Genomic DNA, 17,366 nt, shown 5'->3' on the forward strand with positions numbered 1-17,366 from the left:
ATCATGTTTTTAGCTTGTGGACACTCTAGAGGTCACAGTTTTTATCTGATTTTGATGAAACTTGAAATGTATGTTTATAACCCAGTCTGATTTTAATCAACACAGATCCTATTTAGTCTCGTTTTTTAAAGTTTAAAATTTCCTTTTACTTGTCTTCACTACACTAGGATCTTGAAGAGTTGTTTATATAAGCCACATTCTGGTTAATGTGAGGGATTAGCAATTGAAACACTGTTACAGCGAGTTCTTGGCATGCGATGCACAGAACTGGGGTAAACCACAAGAAACGTCAACGCAGGTTGATTAATCAATGTCGGACGCAGGGTTCTTAATCCATTTTGAAACGAATTGGCCAGAATTGGGTCAAATGGTATGAACTGGGGTTTAAAATTTTAAGCTTCCATTCCCTTTAATATAACCAGACTTCAACAAAAATAATTCTTGGTAATTTGTTATGAGGAATATTGTAATTACCACAAATATAACGACAAACTGGTACACCGTTTGGAAGATTTTCCATATTTAATTCACTACAGGCTTGAAATTCATGTCTGTAATATTCCTGAATAAATTACTTTATTCGTTTTTTTTGTTGGATAGAAGAATACAACACCATGGTATTTCTTCATAACACAATTTGTAGGGGTTTTTTTCTGTCACATAACTTGCAAATGTTTTTATTCATTCGTCCATGATAGACACGATAGACACACGGCACAGTGATCAGGTGACAACCATTATAATTGAAATGGCTTTAAAATTAAATTCCATACGACTATGCATACAGTTTTCAATAATAACGACAATATTGGTAAACGCTGTTTAAAACTAAAACTAACATCGCTGGTTATTGACCTAATTCCAACCGATGTCAATGTCGAGTGTCATCGGGGATTCAGCATTTCTTGGTGTATTCAGTATGTGTGAAATAGCTTTATTTAACATCAGCTTCCACCGAAGTGATATTGCAGACAATTACATGTTTTATATACATCGTGAAAATATTTACAATGTGATTAGTGGAAAAATTAAAGGATAGTTAGGTTTTTATATATATATATATATATATATATGTACAGAAGACAATAGATAGGAGGACGAGACATGATATAACAAGTGCAAAGTAATGAGGTGCTAGTAGGGACAATCACAGACATTGACAAACAGACATGAATATGGACGAACATTTAGACAGACAGACATAGACATTTATATACAGACATTTTGACAAAACAGACATGAAAGTGGACGAACATTTAAACATATTATGTACATAATATATATATATCTTGGGTCGTTTTAGTCGGTCTGGTCGTTCTGTCCGGTTGAATGGCAGGGCGGTGCAACTCTTCCTTGGGGCTTGTTGGTGAGTGTAAGGCCTGGTCCATTCTTCCTTCCATTTGGGTTTGTTGTCCGGTATGGTGGTATTGTTTTCATCTTTATTTCTGTTGTTCATTCCTTTTGTTACTGGTTCTCTGAAGGAAGAATCCAGTCCCTGAAAAGAAGGAGAGAGAAAAGAGAGTATCTGGGCCCTGTTTCACAAAAACTTAAATCTCCTTAAAACTAAAATTCCATCCTAACTTAAGATAGATGCGTTTCACAAAACGATTTTAAGCATTTTAGATAAAATCCACTAAAATAATATTGTAAGTTAAAATTGTATCTTAACTTAAAATAGTGGCGTTTCACAAAACTATTTTAGGGACAATTTTAACTAAAATCAATTTTAACTTAGGACAGCCGTCACCCTCTCCTAACTTAAAATCACGACAATAACACACATTGATTAGAGCTACGTTGTGAGATCTATTGCGACATATAGATATGTTTGGAATAATGATAATATTGCCAATGGCCCGGGTTATATAATTTAAACATACTTTCATTCACAAAAATAATTTTCATTCAATTTCTTTTCATTGCATGGGAAATATAGCTGCGGCCCACCCGTTATTTTATTGTAAGGCAATATAAGCAATTAGATGACGCCCCAAATTAAAACCCCAAGAACAAAAAAAACCCAGTAAACAAAACCATTTGTTACTAATTTATATATTACCATGACTCAAGTATAAATTATACTATTTTCAAATAATTAATAAACCAAAAAAAAAAAACCCTCCCATTTCATACCTAATGTCTAAAAGAATATCTTTGTAGGCCTACAATTGTTTAAAATGAGAGAGAGAGAGAGAGATATGGGATTTAACGTGCAGAGAGAGAGAGTCATTTCAGGACTAACACATGGTTCAATTTTATTTGAATAATTCGCATAAAGTTTGATTTTAGTTAATATCTATTTTAGTGATTTTAGTTTAAGTTTTTGTGAAACACTACAGGGCCCTGGTCTTGCGGTGGTTTGGGGTTTTATTTCGTCTAGTAAGGCTTCGGGGGGGGGGGGGGGGATTTGTAATAATAATAATAATATAAAAAATAAAAAAAATACTTAATTTGATGTAATAATATTAATAATAATAATAAAATATAAAAAAGAAAGAAAATCAATTTGCATTTATGACAAGTTAATATAATTTACATTCAATTTTTATTTAGAGTAAATAAAATACAATAGTGCATATATGATAGCTTAATATGATCTACAATCAATATTTGTTTAGTCAAAAGCAGATAGTAAAAAATATTTCAGGGTGTGTTTCGTTTCCCTCTATGGGGACATTTTTACGCTAACACCCTGATTCATTAGTTTAAAGTTTTATTAGTGGTGTAGGACGGGTGACACTACCCTCTAGGGGTGTATTCAGTATTCTATCCGAGGATTATATTTGTTAGGCACAATCTTCAACCCTCGGGCAGATTGCACTCTGCGCGTGTATGGAGCTAGCGTGCAGATTGCCAACTTTGCACTGATTACCCCTTGATGTTTTTAGAGATGTTGTAGTGTGTCATAACGCAACTATATATTATATTATATATGACCTGCCTCCTATGGTCTTTGTAGTGAGAAATAATTTACAAAATCACTGCATAATTAGCGTGTGTGCTTAGAAAATAAGATTTTTAATTCTAGTCAGCAGTATCTCATAATCGGTGCTGACCACTGTGACTGAATGTCAAAAATATTTGCTGTAGTGTAATAGTTTGACCGATCGTAGTTACTTTAGTAACAAAGTCTTAGAGACCCCTATCCTATATGAAGAGAGAGCACTGGGGTTCTCTAAGACTTTGTTACTAAAGTAACTAGACCGATCGCAGCTGTCAATCAAAATAATAAATCAACCAATCAGATCTATATGGTCTGACGTAAATAAAGGTATTTTCAGCAGACGTCAACCACCAACCTGTCATAACTCATCATAATGGTAAAGAGATGTGCTTGGCGTACGTGTAATTCGGACAGTCCGGAGAGACTGACGGAGGGTAACCTTTATTCCTTTCCCAAAGCTTGGAAGAACACGTGATACCAGACGATGGATAGGTTGATGCAGACGACCAGTTAAACGAAGAGATAGGTTTAGTAATGGGTGAGCAGAGAAAAGCAAACATCTTTTTGTGTGGACTAACTTACTAAGGTTATTATATTGACTTTTTTGCCTACTCTTTTTTTCTAACAAAATACACTCAACCATTTTCATCATTATTTTTCTTATGTACCGGTAGGCCTTATCTTATAGGCTAATAAATGTGTCTGTTTTTACAATGTGACATTGAAATGTCAGTATTTCCTCTCAGACATTTTATAAATTGATTTATTCATTCGGTTATTGCACCAGGGCAGAAGTGACAGTCAGTAGAAACAATCTTTTTCATAAAATAATTAAAATAGTTGATCTTCTTTGACTGTAACTCATATATAGGACTATACTACAGAACAGGTCTGCAGGCATGGGCGCAGGACCCGACAAGGACAACTGTCTAGTCGTTTGGATAGAATGAAAAGATCGAGGTCCTGTGTACACAATGGTGTGCACGTAAAAGATCCCTTGACAGTTGGAAATCGATATAAGAGTAGGCCATAGTGCCACTGTCCGGGCATAGCACACTGTATGGCATATACCCGTCTTCATTAGCCCAGTTCAGAGCAGAACAGTAGGACGTTAAACCCCATTTCATTTCATTTCGGGCATGGGCCTTAATTTCAAGTTTGATTAAGACGTTAACAAAAAAAAAAAGAGAAGGCAGACAAAGCAAATCAAGTTGCCAATTAAAAACTAGCTAGTAATTATCTACGAGAATGGAATGGTCATGTAAATTTACTTATATTATGTATCATAATAATAATATTCTTATTATTTTTTTCATTTTTCAGCCAGATCCCATCGCTGCACTGCATTATGATCATATTTATTAACAAGACCACCACCAGTTCAAGTATTTTTTTTGAGAAACCTGCAGTAGTTGAATCAAAGGTTTTAAGGTAACAATGGGTTTATCAGCTTTACAATGATTATTTCCTGTCACATGTGGTCACAGTATTCATACAAAGGCTTAGAATCACTGTCTTCTGTCCCATACTGGGGGTTTGGGTTGTCGAATGGTTAACACATGCATTTTAGATCATAAGGGCTGTCAGTGAGTCAAGTGAGGTGGTTTCGAACTATTCGAACCAATACAAGGCTTGTCTGTCCAACCCCGTTGGTTTCCTCCAGGTTCTACAACGCGGACCGGAATTATTGAAATAAAATTGGACAATTTGTCAGTCCAAAAATGACCTATCTAGTTTGTGTTGACACTACAAACTGCCCTATATCATTTTAGATATATATACTGAGCGCCATGGAAAACGCATCACTTTTGTTCCCAAATATTTTATTACTAGGTGGTTTTGAATGTATAATATTATGCAATACTATGAACTATTGTTTCACACAATGCTCCCAAACGCAAAAAATATCGGCCCGTGTGCACAAAAAAAAATTGCACAGGATGCACATGAAAAACCCAATATTCACATGCAGCATTGTGTGTGAGCCCTTTAAAAGCATGTTTCCAACTTAATGTGCAGTACATGAACTGTGAAACGTCAATCTGTCGTAATTTGTTGTTGGACGTGTGAAGGAATCGAGCTAGAGATACCGAGACTTACTGAAAATCAACGGAATGAAGCCATGGGAATGTCCGGTGCTGGCTATTGCCAGACACTTCAATTGTCATCAGTCCACTATTGTAAGGTTGGTGGAACGTGTTCGAGTTACTGGATCAACATGTGACCGTCAACGTCCTGGTCCACAACGCGTTACAACCCAGACTCAAGACCGCTACATCCGGGTCACTCATCTGCGTGACAGATTCCGCCCAGTAACTCGAACAGGTGCAGCAGTCATCAGAAGACAAGGACCAGTAAGTGCCAACACCGTAAGACGTCGTCTAAGAGAAGTAGGACTCGTGCATGACGACCTTATGTTGGAGCTATCCTCAGGGATCATCACCGTCAGTGGCGTTTGATATGGGCTCAAGGACACCAGACATGGAGAAGAGTAGACTGGCAAAGTGTGCTCTTCAGTGATGAGTCGCTTTCATCTTTATCACGCTGATGGCCGTCAACGTGTGTTTAGACGTTTTGGGGAACGTCTTGCAGACTGCTGTGTCTTCAAAACGAATCGATGGGGTGGAGGAAGTGTAATGGTGTGGGGAAGCTTCACATTTCATCACCAGACAGCCCTACACATTTGCAGGGGTTGCATTAATGCTGTAGCCTACCCTGATGATGTCTTGTATCCAATTGTTGTTCCGATGTTTCGAGCGCACCCACAACTTCAGCACTTCCAACTTCCGCATACCGCCCGTTTTAGTATGGACTACCTGGCTGCTAACAACATCAATGTCTTGGACTGGCTAGCCATGTCTCCGGACATGGCACCGATAGAACATGTCTGGGATGAGATTGGACGCCGCCTGTATCGGAGACCACAGATGCACACCATTGCTGCTTTAGAAGCTGCTCTTGTCCAAGAATGGAACAATTTGCCCCAGGCCTTCTTTCAAACATTGATAAATTCCATGTGACGTCGCTGCACAGCGTGCGTAAGAGCCCGTGGAGGACACACACGCTACTGACATCTGTGTCGTACTTTTGGTTTTGACCCCTCTGACTTTGTACCGTTGATTACAGATTAAACATCCATAAGTGTACAAATGTGTTGTTATTGATGTGTTCCCATTTGAATATTGTTCACAATAAGAAGCAAAATAAATAAGATATGTTTACAAGATCATTGTGCATGTTTTAAGACGTGACAACTTGCATTAAAATAAATGTGAATTTATGGAAGAATAGTTTCGTTCGATATGTGATATTTTGCAGGTAATATATAGTGCACTTACTTATTTTTTCGTTTTTTTGTTCTGTTTAAGATAAACCGACTTGGACGATTAGGTGGCAGAGATGTCCTGTCCATCGTTAACAACATCATGAAGAATCTCAGTGTCACTTATGTACAATGCCGTTACAATTGGACAGGATAAAAAGGCAAGCATGAATTAGGGGCACAGGCTACAGCTACCATTGTTTTTAGTAAGTAATATTGATGATACGTCATTGTTGGAATTAAATGCAAATTAATAACAGTTCTGGTACGATGGTGTTTATTTTAATGTTTTTACAATCGTTCATCAAAAGTCTTTTTGAACCCTGTGCATATTTCAGGTGCAATTTAGATTTGAATTGTATGTTTTTTTGTGGTCTAAGGGGAGATCATATGGAAAGAGTTGTGTTGCTTTGTCAGGTTGCACATCAACAGACCTAATGTGCTTTCCTTTTGAATTACAGATCCAGTCAGAAGAAATCCAATGTTTTGAAACACCACAAACAAGGAAATCAAAGCTGCAGTTAGTCGTTTGAACTGGTTTCCAGACAAATTCAAGGGACGGGATGGTGGGAGATCTCAACGAATTTCAACCGACCTAATTGAGAAAGCATAAAAATAAAACATGAAACCAAATATAAATAGTTTTGTACTTATTTGGTACAAGATCCCATATTACATTTATTTGTACCCCGGGGGGGTTGGATGGCTGAATGGTTAGCGTGCGCGCGCTGTATTATAAAGCCTGTCATTGAGTCGACTGGCGTGGTTTCGAATCCCCTGTTGTACGTGACAAGGAGTAGGGTTGCCTGTCCAACCTCGTGGGTTTTCTCCGGGTCCTCCTGTTTCCTCCCACTGCAAGCGAATTATTGAAATAAAATAAAACCATATGTTAGTCCCGAAATGACCTAGTTTGTGTCGAGTGGACGTTAAACCCCATTTCTCTCTCTCTCTTTATTTGTACCCCACATGAGTCCCATATAGTAACCATATGGCATTTCTTAACATGGCCATATGGGTCCCATGCAAGCCCCATATTACATTTATTTGCACCCCACATGAGTCCAATATAGTACCTATATTACATTTCTAAACAATGCTGTACTGTTTTGCTGTTCTCAACGGATTTGTTTACTGCTGGGACCGGTGGCTGTACTGTTTGTTTTTTCATTTCTTTTCCTGGGCCTCGAAGAGGGCATTCCTTTCGTGAGTGGCCAAGCTTCTCACATCTAAAGCATGGAGAAGGTTGGCCTGGCGTTACAATTCTGACTCTCGCGTCTCCGTAATGGGCTTGAAGGATTATAAGGTTGGTATTTCTTTTACTTTTTTATTTGGTATTTCTATCTCGACTTCTCTTATTCTTCTGTGGACATATGTGTTGCCTAGATGGAGGTCTTTGAACGATCTTACTTGGCCTATGTCTGTCATTATTTCAATGAAGTATTCATCAGAGTAGGAGACTGGGAAGTCATATACCGTGAGGGTGAGCACTTTGGCGAAGCGTTTGTGGAAGCGGTAGGTTGTTCCCATGTGGGTGTGGTTCTCTGCTTCGAGGATTTTTGTTTTGGTTGCTTTTGTACGTACGTGTACGTGCCATTCTTCTTCTTTCAGGTATATGGTTAGGATGTCATCCCACTTGCCGAGTAGGTCGGTCAGGCACTTCAAGATTTCCCTGTCGGTTAATCTATCCGTGCTGCTGACCGCCACGTGGTAGAATACTCGGCTGGTCTCTTCTTCTGGTAGCCTACTACGTATTTTTTAATTATCGGGTCCATGGTGCCAGGACTGGTTAAATGGAAGACTGGAAGACTGGATAACTGGAAGACTGGAGCAGCAGGTGTTAACAGGGCGAACGATAATTAACAACTGTCAGTGATTCGTTTTCAGGTAGTCAACTATATATGCGGTCACGGGTAGACTAATCACCGGAATTCATTTACATTCACCGGAATTCATTTACAATCACCGGAATTCATTTACAATATCACTGGAATTCACTTACAAAATCCCTGATTCCTCCCACAAAACTCGCTTATTTTAAATGTATAATACATTTTGATCTCTCCACGGGCCAGATAAAGGCGCTGTAGGTGAATTTATTTGAAAGACTACCGGAATTCATTTCAAATATATGCATCATGATTGATTATGATAACATAGGGCGCGTCGTATTACTATTACCCAATAGGCCGAACTCCAAAATAATACATAATAACAATTTGCGCCAATAACCCCAAAAATGTTGACTGTGGAAACACAATATAACAAGTTGAATTTAAGAAGCCTCGCTGATTTGTGCCCAAATCGGAGGTTCACGGGAGATAACTCATGTATGTGATTTTTGTTGACAAGAAACTAATGTATACTTTTGTTGCAATTCGTTGTAATGTATTGTAATAAAAGATTGATAATAGTTTATTAAAATAAACAATTTAATTAGCTATATTTATTTATTTATAATTGAAAATTGCGCCGATTGTCACTTTCGGTCATCGACATCGTAACTTGTTTAGAAATAAATAGATTCTCATTCTCATGTTATCATAGTTTGTTATGTTTTTTGGAGGTGTGATTGTTTGTGATTTGTCACCTTTTACAATGACAATTAACTGGTGAACATTCTATATGCCTACTATTGGCATATTATTAAAATTACACTTCATTTAATCTGGACTGCTTCATGCTACAACGGATTATCTATGAAATCATCCAAACCATTATTGATGAGACTTTATAATTATTTGATTGGCAGATTATTACTAAGTTAATTTTAGAATAAACTGCTGTGTTTTTATTGTGTTTCCCCGAGTTGACCATCTGGAAATATCGTTTTACAGCAGATACATTCTAGTATTAATATTAATGCAAAATATAAGTAAATACAATTGTCTTGGGGCGGATTCCGATTTTATCAAAGTGAATTCCAGTGTTTTAAAGTAATTTTTTATTAATGTAAAATATTAGTAAATACGAAGGTCTAAAGTGTGAATTCCGATATTTTGTAAGTGAATTCCGGTGTCTTCAAGTAATTTATTATTATTGTAAAATATTTGTGATCGAGTACGAAGGTCTGAAGTGCGAATTCCGATATTTGAAAGTGAATTCCGGTGTTTATATGTTTTCAAATTGAATTCCGGTGATTTTCGCTGTTTCAAAGTAATTTATTATTAATGTAAAATATTAGTAAATACGAAGGTCTTAAGTGCGATTTCCGATATGTTGAAAGTGAATTCCGATGTTTATATGTTTTCAAAGTGAATCCCGGTGATTTAAAGTAATTTATTATTAATGTAAAATATTAGTAAATACGAAGGTCTTCAGTGCGAATTCAGATATGTTGAAAGTGAATTCCGGTGTTTATATGTTTTCAATGTGAATTCCGGTGTTTATATTATGTGTTTTAAATTCAACATTAATATTAATGGAAAATATAAGTAAATAGGAAGATTGTACGGGCGAATTCTGATATCTCCAAAGCGAATTCCGGTGTATGGATTTGGTCATATAATATTGTAAGTTAAAATTAGGACTGAAATGCTGATAAAAGAGGCTTTTTGATGAATTACAAATAGGTTCTACACATAATTGTTTTAAAACATCTCAAATTTGACGAGTTACGAGATTTTCTCCACACATGTCGAGTAACCTCCCTTTAATGGTCAAAATATCGGATTTACAAATCATATTAAATGTAAATATTTTCATTGTATAAAGTGACAAATCACATACAATCACAACATAATAAACTATCATAACATGAGAATACTCTGAACAAAGACAATTAACTGTCAGCGGAACTTATTTAAATTGATTTCATTTATTTATTTCAAAACAAGTTACGATGTCGATGACAGAAAGTGACAATCGACACAATTTGCAAGTATCACATACACGAGTTATCTCCCGTGAACCTCCGATTTGGACAAAAACCAGTCACGCTTCTTAAACTCATACTAAATTGTTATTTTGTGTTTCCAGTCAATATTTTTGAAGTTATTGGTTGTTATTTTGGAGTTATTGGGTAACTCGACGCAAATTGTTTTTAGTGTTATTTTGGAGTTCGGCCTATTGGGTAACACGACGCGCGCCCTACGTTATCATAACCAAGATGCATATATTTGAAATGAATTCCGGTAGTCTTTCAAATAAATACACACACACAGGGCCTTTATTTGGCCTATGGAGATATCAAAATAGTAATTCGTTACATTATAATGTATTATACATTTAAAATAAATTAGTTTTGTGGGAGGAATCAGGGGTTTTCGAAGTGAATTCCGGTGATTATATGTGAATTCCGGTGATTGTAAATGAATTCCGGTGAATTCCGGTGATTAGTCGGGCCCTGCGGTCATTCTTTTCTTTCCGTATCGATTTGCTTGTACTTGTACCAGTAAACTGACTGTCACAAAATTCATTAAAATGTAATCATTAAAATGACTAATACTAACGCACTGAATACCGAATAAGATTAGGCAGATTATCTGTTGTTGGTTAGTTGTAGGCCTATTTTACGCCCGCTTCCACTGAGCTTAAGTGTCGTGAGGTGTTGAAGTTGAGGGATGGTAGCTGCTGTTGGATTCTGTGTTGGTGGTGGATGTTCTGCCATTATATTATTGGCGATTGATGGGGATTAAACATAAAAATAAAGACAGGAAAAACATCTGCCACTTCTAATGAAGGAAAAAAAACATTACAGGAAGATGTAAAAGTTAGCTCCCTTTGAGCAAGTTCGTACCGTGTTATATTTAAAGAAGATTAAACGTAACCAATATTAAAGATGAGTTTACTACCCAACACCCCCTCTTAAACTCAGCATATTAAGAGTGTATCCGCGAGAAGACCATGCAAAAATCGCAAAAAGTGCTAAGATGGGGGGGTCGGAAGTTTTTGATCAAACTTATGGTATGACACCCCCTAGGGGCAAGAGGTAACATGCTGAAGTGGTTACAGTCTGGTGTCGCTCTAAAGGACTGTACGGGAATTATTCATTTTATGGGTAAAATTGCGGTTTTCACATGTGTATTTATCACCCTTTTTAATCACAGACTGCATTCTATGGTGGAATAGCAACCTTCTAATTTTGACCCTGTCTGATAAAGCGGGCGGTCAACTTCCACCCCAGCACTAATTTGAAAAAAAAAAATCAGTACATACTAATTTTGTGTGGACTTGTTTTAGGGTACCATATTCACATTGTCCTTATAGTGCAGAAAAAGATACACTGTAACTTTTTCTTTCATGGTCACAAGTAGAATTTCTTTGGGTGGTTTTGAAGTGCTAAGCACATAGTATCCATAGGTGTAAAAAAATGACCGGTATGCAACATACTTAAAATATACAGCTTATTGAAAAGTGCTAAAATAAGCTTTTGTGATACATTTTTTTGCAAATTCAATTAGAGAAATAAAATTTTTGACTTTTATACGTTTTCATCATATCCATAGCCATTATTTGTACCATGTTGCACTCTATATAAGTGTGTGTTTGTATTTATTGTATATTTGGTATTGTCGTATTGTCCCTTTAACATATTTGTTGTATTGTCTCTTTAAGATTTCATTTTCAAACAGGTTACCGAAAATGGCTACAAAATGTTTAATTTCAGAGCATGTTTCCACTATTCATTTTGGGACACATCCACTGATTTCTACAATACAGAAATGTGGAAGCTTAAACATTAACGGCAACGAAGCCTTGCGTCGAAGTGGGTGACATTGAACAGTGTAGTATGGTAGCTACAGCTCTCGGGCACCGTCAGCTGCACCTTCAGGGCCGGATTTAGAATAAGAGAGGCCCTAGGCAAACCCCCTGAACAGGGCCCACGAAATGGACCTTGGGGCCCTGGGACAAGCAACTCGGTGAGAGGGTGGGTCGGAGGAAGTCATGCGGTTGGTGGTTCGAATCTCACTTTTAGGTGAATTTTTCATTTTCGTTGGATTATTTTATTTAAAATAATGTCTATTTGAGAGTAATGGATATGTTTGTTGAGATTGAGCATGTCGATACTCCAATGGAAGCTCGTGGACAACTGCGGATGTAATGTCCAAATTATTGCATTCGGTATTTATTAGTTATTTGACAATGTGAATTGAAATGTGAGTTACTTGTGTACAATTTGAGTAATGAGAGTCTAATTGACCTAGTCTTTGTTTCTTATTAAGATGTCATTATTGTATAATCGTGTCTAGTGTCTTGGTGATTGTTGATAATTATGGGATGTGACCGAAGCATGGCGTGGCGGGCATGAATGTCCCCACCGGCTTCGAAAGTGTTTTTCACCGCATTGTTGTGATAAATATGTGAATCGTGAATGAAACTTTTGTGAATATGATCAGTGAATCCCCGTGAACATTTTGTGAACAGTTAATTATGTGGTGAACTCTTAATTTCTGTAATTTAGTCATTCTAGTGAAACCCGTGAACATGTGACTTTCTTTCATGAGTAATTGGTGAACTTTTCATATTTATATGATAACGTGAATCCTGAAGCAAGATGTTTTATATGTTTGTCATTGGTCTACTGTAAACTGTAATTTGTTGATCAATACATTGACATTTATTATTTGAAATTGGTGTTTTCTTATGGTGTCATATACAGTAAATGATTTACGGAAGTTGCAACGCTGAAAGGGACAACCACCACAACAGGCGCGTGAAACATCAAACCGGAATCTTGCCCATGACCACGTCACCCATAGCGGAAGCCAATTCCCATGAATTCATGAATGATTACAGGCCTTTGAAAGTATTTTTTTTCAAGATATTTTTATAAAACAGACACTAATGTATTTTAGGGCTGGTAGTAAACACCATATGAATGAAAAGGAAAACAAATTGTTAGGTTTTTTTTTTTATCTACTACGGTTAATTATCTCCAAAATAGGGAAATTACAGATTAATTTCATGGGTTATTGTTTCCTTTACCTAGTTTTTGTCAAGTCGATTCCAGTCATTTTTATTTTTTGTATCAAATGTTGGGAGGTTGCTTGTTCACGTGAGCATAAATTTTTTAAACCCACCCCATGAAAGAAGTAGCTATAGGGCGTCAAACTTTGGGTGACGAAAAATGGGGAATTTAGACAGGCGTTGATATCCAGTCCGTATACAGATCTCGTTCGCCAGAATCGTCTGAAGTTAATATTGTGGTAACAGCACTGAGTCATCTACAAACTGTGTGAGTTTGGTCTTTCTGCTACGTATAGTAAAGGTGTAAGGACTTGCCAAAATTGGTATTTGAGAAAAGACGGATTTTGGCAATTTCACCATATGAAAAATGTTTTTTCAATTTTCTCAGTCAGGAATTGAAAGATTTATCTAATATTGCACATTTATGTGTTTTGTCACTATCCCAACTTATAAACCAAATTTGGTCAAAATCTGTGATTGAAGCCTTAGCACCTTTTGCATGGTTTTCTCGTGGACACGCTCTTAAATTTAACTAACAACTGGTCAGTGAAACCATTAAATTATGATTATTATTTTAATATCTATGTACACCTGGAATTCATATGGATAGATCCACAATCTATTCCAAGATCGTCTTCCTTCGACTGCCACGTGGCCTATTTCCTCAAGGCAACTTGCTGGACCTGTTATGAATAATTTCAGCAAGCTTGTTTTTTTTTTTACCGGATTATCATAATTATCCTTACTTGTGCTAATTACTCGGATTATGAACCACATGGACGATTCTTACTGAGGTATGACTGTTATTGTACTGGGCCCTTATTCACGAAAACTTATAAGATACAATCAAAATTTTAAGAAATACTGCAATTCGATTGGCTGACCAGTAAAATCAATTTGCATATATCCAATGAAGTTGCAGTATTTCTTAAAATTTCGGTTGTAACTTAGTTTAAGTTTTCGTGAATAAGGGCCCTGTAGCCGACTTTATAATCACCAGAATTCACTTCGAAAACCCAGATTCCTCCCACAAAACTAATTTATTTTAAATGCATAATACAACTAATAACTATTTTGATCTCTCCACAGGCCAGATGATGGCGCTGTAGGTGTATTTATTTGAAAGACTACTGGAATTCATTTAAAAAATATGCATTATGATAATGTAGGGCGCACCGAATGACCCAAAAAATCCAAAACAACACCCAGTAACTCCAAAAATGTTGACTGTGGAAACACAAAATAACAATTAATTTAGTTGAGTTTAAAGGCTCAATACCACTCTTGTAACTGAATAATATGTCCCAATCTTTATTCTGGTCAACAAATTGTACTATTTGATACAAATTTCATCTTAACACACCTTATTTAAAAAAATTGAAAAATTCAACATAATGGTTTGAAACGTCTAACGTAAACCTTTTCAAATGAAACTTCGATTTAAAAATATTTTCGAACCCTCTGGACAAGTAAAATAGGATGTAATGGATAATTTACACAACAGGTAGGACACTTAAACATCTAGTACTTATATAGAGATATTATTTATTTTCTGGAGCTTTCAAGCCAGCAAAAGAGTGTTATTGTCCCTTTAAGAAGTCTCACTGCTTTGGGCCCAAATCGGGGGTTCATGAGAGATAACTCGTGTATGTGATTTTTGTTGACGAGAATTAACTATGTATACTTTCTTTGCAATGTTTTGTAATTAGTGATTGATTAATAGTTTATTAAAACAGTAATTATATGCAGGAAACATATTATGGTATATATAGTGCAATAAACAATTCGATATTATAGCTATATTATTTATAATTGCAAATTGTGTTGATTGTCACTTTCGGTCATCGACATCATAACTTGTTTTAAAATAAATTCTAAATAAAATCAATTTAGATAAGTACCGCCGACAATTATTTGTCTCTGCTCAGAGTATTCTCATGTTATGATAGTTTATTGTGTTGTGATTGTATGTGATTTGTCACCTTTTACAATGACAATATTTAAATTTAATACGGTAAATCTGATATTTTGATCATTAAAGGGAGGTTACTCGTCAAATTTGAGACAGTTATGTGTAGAACCATGGACCTTATAATACTGTATTACAAGGTCCATGGTAGAACCTATTTGTAATTCATCAAAAAGCCTTTTTTTTATCAGTATTTCAGTCCTAATTTTAACTTACAATATTATTTGACCAAATCCTTACACCGGAATTCATTTATAAATATAGTGATCGAGGGTATTTCTACAAGTACCAAGTCTCACTTGGTGTTCCAAGGCGTCTGCAATAAAAACAATGTTACCTACGGCAAAGCAGCAATATATAGGTTAAATCCCGCTGGTAGCACAGACTCAGTGGATAGGTGGAAGTAGTCCCGGTTATCCTGACGGACACCTGTATTATACAGGGCAAAATCACAACACTCCTCCCCGTCTTAATTTGAAAGGATTGGTTCCTGGTTCTGAAAAAAAATGTCCTACTCTTCACACTCAAACTTTCAATTACACTAGTAACGGTATACAGGTACACCGTATCATTCACTCATCAATCAAGAACAAATCGGTTATAAATTCACAAAAAAAATCTACATACACAGCTCAACTAACACACTATTTATGGATAACAATTACTATGGTTTATATATATATCCATATTATTTTCATTTTTATTCATTTGTGTTATATGCTTGATAACGACTTGTGAAATCTTGTTGAAACGTCGCAGTGAAATAAACCATAGTAATTGTTATCCATAAATAATGTGTTAGTTGATTATGTTCCAATTACTAAATGCCATTTAAAGAATACATACTGCAACTATTTAACGGTTTACAGCAAAGTCACCGTAGGCATGGACAGGTAAATATTCAACATCGTAATATTGAAGGCATTTTCACTTTAAATTTTGTTCCTTTATTTCGAAGGAAAGATTGAATCTTATTTCTAAAACTCGAAAAATAGCATTTTATTCTAGCCAAATATACTGAGCGCCATGGAAAACACATCACTTAGTTTTTCGTATAACAAAATGATCCTGTAAACATATCTTATTTATTTTGCTTCTTATTGTGAACAATATTCAAATGGGAACACATCAATAACAACACATTTGTACACTTATGGTAGGGTGACCCATGCACTCTACAGAAATACAGTCCACCGCTGATAGTTCGAGACTACCACTGAAGCGTGCACGAAAAATCGCGTTTTTAGCTTGTGGACCCTATAGAGGTCATAATTTTTATCCGATTTAAAAAAACGTATTATTATATCACCGTTACATCCTAAGGACAGCTGAGTTCGAATTTCGTGAAAATCGGCTCAAAACTGACAGACAAAATGGCCGCCGTTTGTTCTCAAATAGCGTAAAAATATGGTATATCAAGGTTGTGGACCCTATAGAGGTCACAGTTTTAATCCTATTTTGATGAAACTTGAAATGTAAGTTTATAACCCAAAGATCTTGGTTCCTTTTGATATTCGCGCATTTCGGAACGCAACTTCCTGAATTATGGCCCATGATTGTACAAAAAATCGCGATTTTAGCTTGTGGACCCTGTAGAGGTCATAATTTTTATCCGATTTAAAAAAACGTATTATTATATCACCGTTACACCCAACTGACAGACAAAATGGCCGCCCCTCATTCTCAAATAGCGTAAAAATATGGTATGTCAAGGTTGTGGACCATATAGAGGTCACAATTTTTATCCGATTTTGTTGAAACTTGAAATGTCAGTTTTTAACCCAAAGATCTCGGTTCCTTTCGATATTTGCGCAAATCGAATTGTAATTTCCTGAATTATGGCCCTTGATTGTAGGAAAAATCACTTTCTTTTTAGTTTGTTCTCTATCCATCTCTCGAAAATGTGGGCGTATCCTGTCTGGCAGCCGCTGGTGGATTTCCTGATAGTTGATGCTTATGTAAAGCCTATACTTGGTTTGTGTGCTATACAGCGTATGGAACTGATAACAGTCAATGTTGAAAGTTTCGAAGTCGATTCTACTTATAAAGTTGATGAACACTTACCTGTCTTAACTCCAGAAACCATTCATACTGAATTCAACGATGTGTTTACACACAGGTGTTGGTTGTTTTGATGGTAAACTTAGCCTTGAGTTAGATAAAGACATTAAGCCTGTACAGATTCCGACTCGAAAAGTTCCTGTAGCTCTGAAATCACAGGTCAA

At 36.1% G+C, this 17,366-nt stretch overlaps 2 long non-coding RNA genes across 2 annotated transcripts; one reads left to right on the forward strand and one right to left on the reverse strand.

The window, feature by feature from the left end:
- Positions 1-918: 918 nt before the first annotated feature.
- LOC126808791 (uncharacterized) lies at positions 919-15,472 on the reverse strand. Its single transcript, XR_007674770.2, has 2 exons — positions 7,340-15,472; positions 919-1,495 (listed from the first exon to the last, which is right to left on the reverse strand). It is a non-coding gene; the product is annotated as an uncharacterized LOC126808791 (long non-coding RNA).
- Positions 2,435-7,368, forward strand: LOC126808792 (uncharacterized). The gene is made up of 3 exons (XR_007674771.2): positions 2,435-4,375; positions 6,313-6,472; positions 6,728-7,368. It is a non-coding gene; the product is annotated as an uncharacterized LOC126808792 (long non-coding RNA).
- Positions 15,473-17,366: the final 1,894 nt, after the last annotated feature.

This window comes from Patella vulgata, chromosome 1 (genome assembly GCF_932274485.2).
Source record: "Patella vulgata chromosome 1, xgPatVulg1.2, whole genome shotgun sequence".
NCBI lineage: Eukaryota > Metazoa > Mollusca > Gastropoda > Patellidae > Patella > Patella vulgata.